Here is a 15,481-nt window from a genome sequence, read left to right on the forward strand (position 1 = left end):
CCTCCCTCCCCTTTGTTGCACACAGTAGCCTCCTCTGATACCCAGCCAACCTGTGTCTTCCCCATCTTCCTCTTCCGCCCCTTTCTCTGAAATACATAGAGCCAACCCCCACAGCATTATACGTCATCCACCCCAACCCCCACAGGCACTGGTGCTAGCACTTCACAATCCTGCCCCTCGGTGTGTCCTCCCTCCTCCCACTCCTTCACTCACACTGCTTTTATAATTCTCAGCCATGCGTCATCAGCTGCATTCAGAATGTCTGCCCACGGCTGGGCGGATCTTAACCTTTCCTCTATATCCACATTCCCTCCCACCACCCTCATTATCTCGTTTAGCAACAGCCACCATATTGTGCCCCTGATGAAAATTTGTATAAGCATTACTTGAAAATCTCAGGGTCTCAGAGCACGCTCTACCTTCATCCCCTTTGTGATATCTTTGTGCTTTGCTTGTGATTCAGCACTATCTCCCCTGTCCCTTCCCTGTGGTACCCTTTGTAACTGAAGTTCCCGGCAAGCCCCACCACCTTCTTCCTTTGTACCGACAGGGGGACCACATCCCAATTGTCCCCCATGCTCTTCAGTCTCTCCAGCACAGCCCTCACCCCGACTCATATGACAGATCTGCCGCCGCCTCTTGCCTTGTCAGCGGACCGGCATCTGCCATATTGTCACTGAAAATGTATTCTGTAATCTGTATTCTGAAATCTGTTTTATTCCACTTTAACTCAAGCTTCAGACCTCACACTCCCACTCTGTGCCCTTTAAAGCATTGACCCCACACTGCCTCTCCAAGACATGTGCTCTGACTGTATCACAGGTGCCTAAGAATGCTCTGACCTTATTTCAGTATTTTTCCTAGAGTCCCTGAAGACTCCAAATTCCACAAATTCCACATGCAACTGGTACAGAGAAAAAGGTTTTTCACTTACCCGTTGTATTGCTGTAATCTCCAGTCATGCAGTTCATGAAGGGGAGCTCCAGGGATCAGCACCACATATTACAGGTTCGTCCTGCTCCCCATGAGACTAGTTCTCATCCAGCTCCCTCATACCGTCTCAGGCATTCCAGGCACTCAGCACTTGAACATAAATAATACACAAAGCCAGAAGTGGGGTGTAAAAGCGCTGTAATGCTAACACACACAAGAGAGCTTGGGAGGGCTGCATTCGACTCTTCCCCTCCCAGCTCTGGCTCATACATATGTACAATGCAAAAGCTACATATTATTCTCCTCCCATTAACAGTACGTATTCATAACAACAGGTCATTTCGCCGAAGAGGCAGAATAAAGTACATTTCGTAACTGGCAGGCTGCTTCTGCGAGGCGTCTTCTCTGGCAGCCTTCGGACTTCAGCCAGCAGCTTCAGACTGTGTTTTTCTCAAAGAGGGAGGGCTACTGATGCCCGTCTCCGAGGCCTGCGGCATTCCACAGAAGAGCTGCTGTTCTATGAAACATTGCTTTCATGGCTGTTAGTTGTTAGGCCAGTCCTTTGGCAAGGCTAGTCCATTAGAATCCGATGCATCTCAAAGAAACCAAAAGAGAGTGCAGAATCAGAAATGTACCAGTTAACAATCATGTCTGAAGATGACAAATGGAAATCAATTAGAGTTGTCTAATCTTAAGAACTATGAGGAGAAAATGTTTAGAAGAAAACAAAATATTGACAATGATTTTTTTGATAATGATGATGACGATAAGTTAGATTTCATAATGGATGCACATGATTTTGCAGCTAACAGCGTATGGTACAGCCATATGAGGAAGGTGTGAGAGAGAGATCCGTAGGATATTGCTATATCTGCTCTCTCATTCCCCATGTCTCTGGTGTTCTTGGGATGTTTATTCCAGATGAGATGGAGATAGAAGATGTGCTATGCCTAGTCCATGTAGCCCTAGTGCAGTGTTTGATGGAAGTTTAAAGGACAGTCAATTACAGTATCAGTTATACCCAGTGATGAGGACTGTTCAATGGCCGAGCGGGCAGAGCACAGAAATATTAGGTGTACTGAAAGAGTTCAATTGATTTTGGAAGGAGCAGTTTTTTCTAAAAAATCAATGGGAGCAAGGGGTGAAGAGTTGCAGAGCTGGAGGAAAGAGGGGATTCTCTAAAGAAAGGGTGGCACAAATAAACAAAGAGTGAGGGACAGCATGGAAAAATCACATATTGTATCTGACGTAGCTCAAAGAAAAATCTGTTAAGATACCGACACTAACCCATTTTTCCCTATGTTTTCAGGGCAATGGCACGGTGCCAGTTGGCACAAATGGGAACTGCAGTAACACTCTGCACATTACGGATTTGGCTGGAGGTACAGCTGCCCTTCACAACAATTTCTGGATCTGTAGACAGCGTGCATACAGGCAGTTGCCTCCAGCCTGGCGAGGTGTGTGCAGTCACTCAACCCTTCATGTGCCCGTCCTTGTAATCCCTGAAGAGCATTTGATTCTGGCTCGACCAATGCTTGAAATTACATCTGTGGCCCCTTTGTCCCCTGTGCTTCTTGCGTCCCCTTCATCACCACATAAGGACAAATCGAAGACAATTCTTGATGGAGGAAATCCCAGACAATTATTACGAAGGAAAAGGTCAAACTACCTCTCAGCAGCATCCTCACAGGAGATGCAGACATTACTGATCGATAGCAGCTGGTTAGCCGCACAGAAACCTTGTTTTCCTCCCTCCTGGCACCTGGCATTCAAGCAGCGGCAAATGCCAAATGGCTCCAGGCGACCAGGTATGAACTCTTGTTCTTTGTGAACACTTCTGAGTCAGCATTTAGTGCCATCAAGGAAGAATTGCAGGCACTGAGTCACATAACTTTGCAAAACCGGTACATACTCAACCTCTTGACGGCAATGGAGGGCAGAGTATGCCAGAAAATAGGGAGTAGCTGCTGTACATTTGTGCCTCCAAATGACTCTGAGAATGGCACGCTAACCAGAACTTTCGCTGCTCTGCATAAACTGAAAGAGGTCATGGAAACTGAGGCTGGGATCACTAACGACTCATGGATATACTCTTTGTTTGCATGTCTTTTTACTTATTGTTTTGTTCCTGTCAGTTAGTTGTACGTAGTTGCTCTGCCCAGGTACCAACAGATGGGGCCATGATAATCGCAACTCTGTCCTAGACTAGGGCCACCACTACTTCATCCCATATGAGTACTCAAACTGGAGTTGTTTTGTTAACCCCACCAAATTGGCATGCTTGTGTGAATGGGGGAAGATTGCGGAAATGGTGGGGGGACGAGTCAGGTTGGTTCATTGGAGGAGTATGCCCATGCTGAGACCGGGGTGAGAGATAGTTGTAGAGATGTTCCTCAAGAAGATGATTATGATTTGTTAGTTAAAGAGTTAACTAAAGGGGGGAATTTCAGGGTGGTCAAAGAGGGTCCCTTCTATTATGAGGAATTCATGTTGCTAGTGCCATATCGATAACTGGGGGTGCGGCAAACTGAGCGAGGTTTACTTTTTGCTCAGACCTGATACAATATTAGCTTGCATGCATGCAGAAAGCTGAAATATCAAATACACTAGCACTTTATTAATCAAAATACAATGAATCAGACATAGTTGGTAGGGATCTCTTGCAAAATGCACTTTTGACTTCTAAACAGGTTTTCAGACAGGCACATGCAGGTAAATGAGTAATCCCAACCTTTTTTGCGGTCGCAATCTGCAGAAATATCCTTGAGGTTATGGTCTGATATGTCTCGTAGATTGTAGATATAATCTCCTGATGTTTGAGAGCATGACCGAAAGAGTTTTTCTGTTTATTCTGGTCAGCAGTAAAACACAGAATAAGCTAAATGCCCAAACCTACTTACGAGTTTCAATTTGTGCAATAAAGTGGGAACCTTGTAGATTGGAAAAGTTGCAAGGGAACAGATATTATCTTGCCCTTTGTATTAAAATCTTTAGAGGGGATTAGTCATTTGTTTGGTTAAGTATTTTTCCAGGCCATCAGAGGGTGTATGTAGCCACACAACTTAGAAGGTCTATTTAAAGGCGGCAGAGTCTGTCAAATGGAGATGGCTATCTATAGTTCAAAGAAAATAATAGTTAAGTAGACCTTCCACTATTTGCTAAAATAAGTCAGCAATACCATGTGCAATCATACTTAAAGATTAAAGGTTTTAGGCCAGTTATTGCCAGTTATGAATTATGATTTTAATAGTAATGTTTAAACAATGCACCAATGTCAGGACCTACTACAACCAATCCCATGAAGAGGTGTGTTTTAAAATATAATCTGAAGATAATAATGAATATAAGCCTGACCAATGAAAATGGAAGAATTGGGGAAAGATGGGATTTAAGGTGATTAAAACTCCACCCCCACAATTCCCACTCTATAAAATGTCTGCTTCAAACTGTCCCTTTCTATGCAAGCTGCTGTTGTTGACTCAACGCTGGTTTCCCATCCTATTCTCTTATGTCTTTTCCATCTCTTCTACATTCTTCTGTCCTTTGCTCTACAATCTGCTTCGCATACAAATAGTCCTCAAAGGCCCATGTCATCATCAAATCCCTCTTTCATGACAATTTAGGACTCATTTATTTATGAACTGATTCTAACCTGCCTCTTTTCATGGCCTGCCTCTTATGAAGCATCCTGAAGATGCACGTTGTGACATGTTATCACTATTTAAAAACTCAAATGAATAAATTTCCGTACCATGTACTTTGACTTGTAAGGCCCCAACCCACTTATTTGTTCATCTTTAATACTTTTTCTTCAGCCATCTTAAACTCTATCAAATGTCTGTTTGGGTCTCTGTTCAACTCCCTGTGCTATTTGTTCCTTTTAGATTCCTATTATTCACCCTTTTGGCACTGTAATATTGGAGTGTTGTTCCTTTTTTTTTGTTTTTGTTCACAATGGCACACTTTAAAAATTATCCCAGACATAGCCTACTCTCTCAAGCATTGCCACTTTCATACCTTTTCTTAAGATTATCAGTTGGATAACACATTTTGTAGCACACTTCTCTGTATTTCTGACATTTTTTAAACTATGAATGCACATTGCAAAAACTATGACCTAAATGAAATTAGATGAAATTTGCTGGAGTGGAGAGGACGTTCTGGTGGGGCGATAATGGATTGTTCCCCAGAAATTCTGCTAAGGCTGCTGAGGGAGTAATTTGTGTTGTTGGTGTTATCTCTGCAGAAAGTGAGATTGTTTGCTAAGTGGCGGGAGTGGGGATAAACTGCCAATGAGATCATGTGATAAATTGAAGACGTGCTACGAATAATACGTCTCTATATTGTGCTTTAAGCTGGATACTTTATGCTTTCAAAAGTTATAATAGGTTTTCTGATTATCAAATTTAGTGGCACTCATATTATTGGCAAAACAGGAATGATGGGTTGGGTTGATCCTGCCAGGACCCAATTCTGTGACTAGCAGTTTCACACTGATCCCTTAAGCGAGCACTTAACTCCCTGAGTGTGGTCCATGCATTCATGTACAGAAGAGGTAATAACATGGTAACACATGGGTCATGTGTTGTTCAGCTCATGAACTGACGATAATGCCTTCAGGAACCCAGAGCTGAAGATGTGATAAAAGAATGATCATGTGCCAATTTCTGGATCACGTGCTGATAAAATGTGTTGTAAGCTAGGTCATTCATTTCTGAAAAGAGTTAATCTGTTGAATGATGCTGTAAATATGATGCGCCCACAGGTTTGGTCAATGGCCTATGATGCTTGTGCATTCTAAAGCGGTAACCATTGTTACGGAGTGATGTACCCCGTACGCATGCGCAAGCCTTGTTCTGGGCTGCGCATGCGCAGTTAATAAAGGGGAGCCTGTGCGACGCAGTAGCCGCCGGGAGCCGTAATGGTGAGACGTGTCTGTGTGGTCTCTCAAGGTGTGGTGTCTCAAGGTATGATGCCTGTTACAGGGATGTCTGCGGGGCCTATAACATCATAATATTGGCGACAAGGACGGGCCTGAGTGGGGAGAGGGAACTTCACCTTTGAAACACCTAATGCTTCTGAAGTTTTCCCGGTGTCCACTAGACGCCATTAGTTACGCAGCACACGAGAGCCGCTATTTTGTATGCAAATGGTAGTGACCCCTCACAGGGTGCTCGTGCACCGTTTTCATTGATTTTTGTGAAAATACACAGCTGTTTTCCACAGATGGCTGTGGTTTCTGGTGTAATCTGAGCACACACGTGTCTTCTGCATTGCACGTTCAGCTTGGGGAAGGAGTCAACGACCTTTCAGCCCATTTTCAACAATTTTTGGACAATCTGCAGCTGCCTCTACAAGTAGCTGTAGTTTCTAATGATATCCAGTCAAACATGTGATGCCTGCATGTCGCTGTCAGCCTGAGGAAAGAGGTTTGGACCTTCACCAATATCCCCACAACAGTGAATCTACTGGACAGCCTACCCTCACAGGAGGTCATTTTCTTTGGTGCCACCACCCCGAAATCTACGCTGCTGGTCCAGACTTGCGGCCTCTGTAAAGCGGGAGGTGCCTGTGTGGTCTGCAGCCATGGGAGAGCAGGAAGACGCCGGTGCACCAGATCAACCTATCCAAAGGCAACAAGGTACATTGGCACTCATGCCAGAGTTCGACATGTTGGGTCCACCATCCAAATTGGGGCCCAAATGGCTCCTATGGGTCAAAAAGTTAGAAATGTACTTTAGAGCAACGGGAGAGACGAAGGGCGATGCTAAGGTGGTGACCATGTTCAATGTCGCCGGCTCCGAAGTACATCGCATATTCGAATCACTGAACTCTCCGGCGACTATGTAAATGGAGGTAAAAAATGCCCTCAAAGAGCACTTCCTACCCCTGGCCAATCAGGACTTTGACAGGTTTATAATGTGCAGTGAAAGGCAGTCGGGGATGAGACACTTGACCATTTCTGCAGGATGCTCCGACATCTGGCCAGCACGTGTCAGTGGGAGAGTGAGGAAGGAATGGTGCGTAACCAACTCCTCCAGGGATGCAGCTGGGGGAAACTCAGGCGCCAAGTACTCCATGAGCCAGGACTGATTCTAGCGCAGATTCTAGACATGGGCAGAGCATATGAGCAGGCAGAAAGCAGAGGGGCAAGAATGGATGCAGCAGCCCATCCAGGGAAAAGCGAAGAGGCTTATGCTGTTGGGCACTCTGTCTCTGGGGCGTATTAGCTGCAGAGATGGGCCCAGGGAAGACCGTAGTCCTCCCAGAAGCCCGACCTACCCCAACCATATCAATATTGCGGCTATGACCTTCTGCATGCCAACGACTGCCTAGCCAAGGCAAGTGTGTGTGGGCGCTGCGGCACAACAGGACACTTTGCAAGGGTCTGCAGAGCAGCCAACCCAGTAGCAGTCTCACGAGGGCCAGCGAGGGCCGGCAGTGGAGACCCACGAAAACAAAAGGGCGTGGCTGCCATTGAGCAAGGATTACAAGACATTGAGCTGGCCGAGGAGGAAGAGGAGGATGAAAAGGTGTTTTTCATCTCGAATATTGACTTTGGCACGAGAAAGCGGTGGCAACCCACCTGCGTAGTGGAAATTGGTAAGACCCCCACCCCAATGCTGATAGACACAGGAGCGTCTGTGTGCGTAATGGCTGCTAGACACTTTGAGGCGCTGCTAGATCCACCAGTGCTCGAAAAAACAAAGGCCAGGATCTACTCTTTTGGGGGCAATCAACCTCTTCCCCTACAAGGAGTGTTCACCTCATCAGTCACCCATGACCAACACTCTATCAAGGCCAAATTCTTCGTAACAGAAGTCAGTCCACACTCTTTGCTGAGCTGCGCAGCCTCTGAAGCTGAACATTGTCCACTTCGCCATTTCGGTATATCAATCCGACTTTCAGGACATTACAGAATGGTATGCCGATTTGTTTAGAGCATAGGCAAGCTGCGGGGAGAACTCAATCCTATTACACGTTGATGAATCTGTGGGACCTACTGCTTTGAAACACCGCCGGATCCCGTTCCACCTACGATCGCAGGTGGAACAAGAACTGCAACATCTCGTCGATCTGGACATCTTAGAGAGGGTGAAAGGCCCCACCCCATGGGTGTCCCCAAAAGTGGTGATGTCCAAGCCTAAACAACCTGTGGCAGTGTGCATCTGCGTGGACATGCACCTGCCCAACAGAGCCATCAAACGGGAGCGTCACCTAACACCAACTCTTGATGATGTAGTAGGAGAGCTCCAGGGAGCCAAGGTATTTTCGAAACTGGACCTTCCGTCGGGGTACCACCAGCTCGAGCTACACCCCGACTCCAGGTACATAACTACCTTCACCATCCACGATGGGCTGTTCCAATACAAAAGACTGAGCTTTGGGATATCTTCGGCTGCAGACTTTTTTCAAAACGTGATCTGAGGTGCTCTTGCAGGTCTAAAAGGGGTTCTAAACCTGAGTGACGACATTCTAGTGTACGCATCCTCAGAGGCGGAACACTTGAAGAGACTCGATAAGATGCTGTAGAGGATCCGAGACTTGGGACTTACTCTCCATCGAGAGAAATACACATTTTTCAAAGACAAGAGTTCTTTGGTTTTGTGTTTCACGCAGGAGGAATATCTCCAGACCCAGAGAAAGTGAAGGACATTTGGGAGGCTGCCCCCCCCTGCCGAGTCACCATCAGATGTACAGAGATTTCTGGGGATGGTGAACTACTGTGAGCGGTTAATCCGGGACCTAGCCTCCCTCGCTGAACCATTTAGAGCTCTCACAAGAAACGAGACCGCTTGGGAGTGGTCCTCCAGAGAGCAGAAGGCATTTGACACCATTAAGGTGGCTTTAACCGGGGACCATGGGCCTCATTACGAGGTGGGCAGTAAGGGATTATCCCTTACCGCCCTACGAGTTCCCTTTGCAGGTCCTCCCTTAACGCCTGGTTTTTCCATGCGTTAAGGACGGGACCCGCAATTTGCGGTACCGTTATTAGCGCCTTCCCCATTCCCATTGAGCCCTTTGGGGGCTCAAATGGGAATGGGGAAGGGCCCTGGTGAATGGGGAATTACCGGTCCCGCCAACCTTGGAATAAACTGGTAATTGCTCCATTCACCAGAGCGTCGTCAGTAGGGTTTTGGAGGCTAATAGCTCCATGGCTACCTCCAACCTCGTACTGAGGACCCATGTCTTTTTTTTACCCAAAAAGGAATCAGAACTGGTTGTGGATGCCAGCCCGGTTGGCCTGGGGGAGGTGATACTGCAACCGGACACTCAGGGACAGAAGAAACCAATAGCGTATGCCAGCAAGGCCCTGACCAACACAGAGAGGAGGTATTCACAGATCGAGGCGTTGGTGCTGGCAATCCTATGGGGCTGTAAACACTTCCGGATATACATCCTAGGAAAACCGGTGTCGTCATCACAGATCACAAGCCCCCGATTCCCATCATGACCGGGGCATCCTCAAAGCCCCCCTCCACGAATTGGAAGGTGGATGTTTTCCCTGATGGAGTATGGTGTGAAACTCCAGTACCGTCCAGGTACGAACAACCCGGCAGACTACCTGTCCCGACACCCTGGGGCCAGCCACTCACAAGACATGCTGCCTGGAGAGGACTGTGCCGAAATGGTCAGGCAAGTGGTAGAAGCCGCCATGCCGATATCGTTAACCATGAGGGAGCTGGCAGACGTTTCCAGAACTGACAAGTGTTTTCAGCTGATTCGAACTGCAATGGCTGATGGAGACTTGAAACTGGCGATGACAAACATGTCACGATGAGACAAAGGCGTGCAACAAGATGTGCAGGCGCTGTGGTTGTCCCGTCATGAGCTGTAGGTGTCGGATGAAGGGCTGCTGCTAAGAGGACGACAGATTGTGATACCACGGCAACTGGCCCACAGTGGGCACCAACGCACAGCCAAAACCAAGGCACGTCTGAGGACTAAGGTCTGGCTCCCAGATCTGGAACGCTGTGTAGACGAGTATGTGCAACACTGCATATGGTGCCAAGCCGCCAGTCCTGCAGTGAGAGAGCCCTGCATTGAGTCCGTGGGGAGGAGCGACCGGCCATGGGGCACGGTGCACACTGACTTCGGCTCCATGGGGAGAGGAACATACTTTCTGGCCGTGATTGACCAATGGTCCCACTACCCAGAGATTGAGCTGGTCAAATCTACTTCCAGCGACCACACCATTGAAGCGTTGGAGGGAATATTTGCAACACATGGTTTCCCCCTTGAACTCTGCTCAGACAATGGGCCCCCATTCCAAGGCCATCGATTTGCCCAGTACATGTAGGAGTGTGGCATAATCCACAGGAAAGTGACATCATTATGGCCCAGGGCCAACGGAGAAGTGGAACGCTTTATGCACACCCTAAATAAAATATTCCCAATCACTCAAGGCCAAAGGGGTGAGCTACGTATGAACTTATATCAGTTCCTCCGAGAGTACCGCACCATGCCCCATCAGTCCACAGGAGTAGCTCCAGCAGAGGCGCTGTTCAATCGATGCCCCAGAGGACTGATACCAGAGGTGGAAGCATGCGCCCCAGGAACCATTGATGAAGAGATGGTAGCAGAGGATCGGCAGCTGAGCCATGAGCACGAGAATGTTAGGAGGCGTCTACAGCAGCCCACCATCGCTGTGGGAGACACTGTCCTGGTGCGCAACAGGCTCCCGGAGGGAAAACTCTCTCTCACGTACGAGCCCAGTCCCATGGGCGCGACCCACATCAATGGGTCCATGGTGACCGCTGCAGACCATAGAGGAAGTGTCATGAGGAACTCATGCTATTTCAAGAAGGTGGACACCAGACCCATTGAGGACGATCCTGTCGCAGCTGAAGCCAAGACACCGCCTGCCAGTGTGATGCCCGGCGACAGCGAGGATCGGGAAAGTCTGGCATCAACAGAGTCTCCCCAGCCATCTGGGAATGAAGGCAGAAGGTATCCAAGTCCGGACGGTTGCCGGTGCCAGTCCTGAATCTGTGATTTCACAATGGACCATAATCCCTGATGCCCAGGGAGGATGGTAATCGCCCCCCTTGGGCCTGTAACGTTGCTACATGTTTTGCACTAATGTATGCGCCCCGTTGGGCAGTGGTATAATTGTTTTTTATCACCCTATTTGTTTCTTATGAAAAAGGAGGGGTGTTACGGAGTGATGTGCCCCGTACGCATGCACGAGCCTCGTTCCGGTCTGTGCATGCGTAGTTAATAAAGGGGAGCAAGTGCGACGCATTAGCCGCCAGGAGCCCGGAACGGTGAGACGTGTCTGTGTGGTCTCTCAAGGTATGATGCCTGTTACGGGGATGTCCGTGGGGCCTATAGCATCATAATAACCATGAGCTGGATCGGATGAGAGAACACAGAGAGATCACATGTTGCCAGTGTCATTACATCATCAGCAGTCTCTCTGAAAACCTTCCTTATTTCGTAACCTCAGTACTTGGGGAAAATGACATTTGAATCGAAACCTTTATTTGAACATTATTCGAGGAAGAACCTCATTAACCATTCCAAAAATGTAAAGTGCCTTTGTTTACTGGGCTGCCGGGCCTGACCGGGATACGTTCTCGTCATTTAGGGAACTTGTTTAAAAATCTTCAGTTCTATGACGAAGAAGAATGGTGGTGTCGGCTCTTGAGTGGAGAGAAAACCTCTTGGGTAATTGCAGTGGTTGGCTTTTTTCAGGAGAACAGGATATTGGATAGACATACTACAGAAAACTGAAAGTTAAGATCGGTAGATCGTAACCCGTTTACATCGTTTCAGTGGAGGCAAGGCCTTTGGCTGATTAGAGACCAAACTCCTAAAGCTGGATTTCAAAAAGACGTTATGAACTGATGAAAGATATTTAGGAAGACTTAGGAAACATTTCTTGTAAAAATTGTTTACATTTCAATTAAAACAAGTAAATTAAAAAAAACATTAAAAAAATTAAGTGCCTTTGTTTTCACTTACTTGTTGATTTTTGGACCGTGTTTTGATGTAACAATACAAGGGGGGAAAAACGTTTGACTGAAAGAGCGCTCTCATCTTGTCATAGGAATTCCTATTCAGCATATCTGACTGAAAAAAAAAAGCCCAATCCTATTTGCATTTCAAAAGCACCACATTACAAAATGGAAAATACGTATTCTTGCTGCAGCACTAGGAAGTTCTTTCTGAGACGCTGAAAGAGCAATCGAGTGTTTAATCAACATGGTTAAAGCTTCCTTCCTGGTAGCAGCAGCCGCACTTCCTCTGCATCTGGACTCAAAAAAGCAGAACAGTGCAGCAGGCACCCAGCTGACAGGCAGCTACTCCAGAGCACGGGAGAGAGACCTGACAACCCTAACAAATGACCCTTCAATACTACGCCATTTCGCTCAGCACAGGTAACGCTGGATGTTCGCATCGATGGCTGGCCTTGGGAGCGGAAGGGCCTCTGGGACTTTGGGTAGATAGGAAGCCGACCTGAAGCCACCCGGGCAGGCACCATTCGGGCTGTAGGTACTGGGTCACAGTGTCTGATGAGGTGAAAGATTGTACGTGTATCCCAGCGGATTCTGGGGGTCGGTCGGGGAGTACCGTGACGTTGTTCCTGGCAATGTGTATGGTTAGGAAGGAGTGAGGAAAGAGTCCGTGTAAAGCTTCCGGCCTCCAGCTCCGGCTCAGCACTGGGCATCGTCAGCTCGCAGAGCAGAGCCACGGGTGATTTACCCTCCTTCTCTTTAGAATAAATATTGCCTTTCTTAAAGGCGCTAAATTGTGAATGGACGTAAACAGATTGAAGGCCTTTAAATGTCGAGAAATGATCGCTCCAAGCATTGCTGACTTTTCATGATTCAGATGTCAGATGTGCAGAACGAGCATTGAACAGTACTGCAAGGTAGCCAGAAACCCACGGAACTGACTGGGGCTTGCAGCAACTTCCCGAAATGTTGTAAATTGCAGAGCCTGGGTGTCACTGACCCTGCGATGCTTCTGTAGGCGGGTGTGTAGGTGGGGGCGGTGAGCGGGGGGGGGGGGCGGGGGACGGGGGCGAGGGGTGTTTATGCACCCGTTGGATGGATCTGAGCCCATCCTAAAAGTGAAAGCAACATTTATGAGGGAACTCACATGCTCTTCTCATTCTTCGAATGTATATGAAAACGGCACGAGTGCGATTTTTAACAGTGCAATACTTCCAGCATAACCGGGTTTTGTTAAGAGCCCTTTCAGTAGTAGGTATTTTATTAACATTATAATAAACCCCAGGGGCGTTGCAAGGGGGGGTGCTATAGTCTTTTCCAGACCTAGCAACTCCCCTGCAAAACCCTAGGTGTTCTCAGACTGCCTGACAAATCCCACAGAGATTAACACACTGAACTGTACCCAAGCGACAGTGTATTTAAAGGATTATTTAGGGATGGGCACCAAAATAGCGTCACACAATGGTATCAGGTGCCAGTGAATTGTTCTGTTTTAAATCGTCGTGTTGTTTCTTCTCGAAAACCTTGTCCTGGGCATTCCTTGTGACTTCATTGACTGCAAGAATGTGTTTTGGCCCTAACTACAGAGGGAGTGCTCGTGAACAGTGACTATCGCCAATGCATGAATTATAAACTGTGCCCAATCGCTCACCGTTGCCGAGGACTCCTTACTGCCAGGGTCAGACTGGGACAAGAAATAGGCCCGGTCACCCACAAAAAAGTGGCCCACCCCAAGCCTCAAAAATGTGGCCCACCCCTCGCCTCACTACCCTTGACCTCTGATGACATCACCGGAAGTGATGTCATTTGACCCCCCCCCCCAAAGTGACATCCCGGTAAGTGATGAAACACGACCTTTCACCCCTTGACAAAACAGGAAGTGGCATCAAATAGCATTGTTCCTAAGTAAACTACACTATGAAAACTATGGTTATGATTTCACTAAGGTGATATACATTTCATACAAGAATGGATCACCATATGTATCATTAATTTCTGTGTGTATAGATACATATTGTCAAATTACTGTGAATCCAAGCAGACGTCCAAAGCCACATGATTTATGTTATTGTATAGCACTTACACTTAAGCTCTTTTTTATAGAACAAATATGCATACAACATCACCCAACCTGTGTTGGTACTCATTTATCGACTTAAGAAGTATGAAAGGTTTTTTCCAAACCAGCCCAGGCATGGCCAGAAACCGGCCTCCACTCCCAAGGGGCGATTTCGGCCCGACCATGTGCCGAAAGGCCCAGGGGCCAATCCAACCCTGCTTAATGCTCCCAGTAGGTGGGGTGGTTGTACTATAGAAACATACATATGTACGTATGACAAACAGGATCAATATCACTGCAGTTCGAAGACTTTTCAGCACAGACATTTTATTTGGAAACATGGGAATTCATCTCTGCCATGGACGTTAAGTTTACACACAAAGGCCCTTGTCTGAACTGTATCTTCATGCAATCAATAAATAACATAAAAACAAGATCGTGTCCCTCTTGCACCCGGTTGCTTTCCCCCTTACTCCACTTACCTGATGCCCACTAGTAACATAGAAAAGGGACTTACACACCTGTCTGCGTTAGGCAGCAAGAATCTTATTTTTGTTCATTTTAAAATGGAAGCAGGGTCATAATGCTGACATGTAACGATTTTCCGTAAAGAAAAAGGATATTAGCCCTGTGGACGGGGCCTACTAGAGAGCGAGCTGGAAGGCCGATATAGGACTGCACTTAACACTACAGGTATCAGCGCTATTGATGTTTTAATTGTTGATAGCTTGTGAAGGGGCCACTTGTAAAACAGTCTTGCTTTTGTACAATCCCCACTTAATAATAATGTCATGATGTTCCCACAAGTCCCACGCATTGTGTGGACTTCAAATTCAGGATCCTTCAGGTGTTAATAGTGGGCAAATAGGCAAAAAAGACATGCTCAGTGGTAAGTCATATAAGGAGTTCTAGCCAGGTAAATGTCATGCAGTGTAATGTACTGCAGCACGGTTACAACTGGCAGTATATACATCCTAAACCCACCTACCTGAAGTATTACAAAGCAAGATCTATGCTACTTGCAATACAATCTATTCTGTTGAACAAAATGCGTTCACTTTTTTAAATGAGGCCACAACCACTTCTACAGCTTGATTGAATTATGGGGTAAACCCAAATAGCCTTCAAAGATTAATTTGAGTTCATCTTGTGGGAATAAACAATGATTGTTCACAGTGGATCCATTTCAGGTTCTACTGCTAGCTGCCTCTGATAAGCACTGCAACCTTTCCTCTATCCTAATTCTCCTCGTCCTGTCCACTGCCCTTGACACTGTTGACCACTTTGATCTCCTTAAACTCTCTCTTAGGATTCGCAATTGAGCCCTTACCTGGATTGAATCCTACCTAGCAACTCAACAGTTCACTGTCTCCTGGAACAACACCTCTCAGCTCACTTCTCTAACTGTTGGTGTTCCACAAGGTTCTGCCTTGGGTCCGCTCCTCTTTATACTCTACACCTCTGCTATTGGGGCACACATCTCCTCCTTTGGGTTCTAGTACCAACTCTTTGCAGACAACTCCCAAAT

General features: G+C 46.9%; 1 protein-coding gene across 1 annotated transcript in view; it reads left to right on the forward strand.

Annotated features, from left to right (window-relative positions):
* The first annotated feature begins 12,198 nt into the window (after positions 1–12,198).
* The window catches only part of PIK3CG (phosphatidylinositol-4,5-bisphosphate 3-kinase catalytic subunit gamma), a 380,321-nt gene continuing 377,038 nt past the window's right edge, over positions 12,199–15,481 (forward strand). Inside the window, exon 1 of the mRNA XM_069629131.1 lies at positions 12,199–12,317. The gene's annotated coding sequence lies outside the window, so the exon portion shown is untranslated. The remainder of the gene's footprint in view (positions 12,318–15,481) is intronic.

Source organism: Ambystoma mexicanum, chromosome 12 (genome assembly GCF_040938575.1).
Source record: "Ambystoma mexicanum isolate Mex_15411 chromosome 12, UKY_AmexF1_1, whole genome shotgun sequence".
NCBI lineage: Eukaryota > Metazoa > Chordata > Amphibia > Caudata > Ambystomatidae > Ambystoma > Ambystoma mexicanum.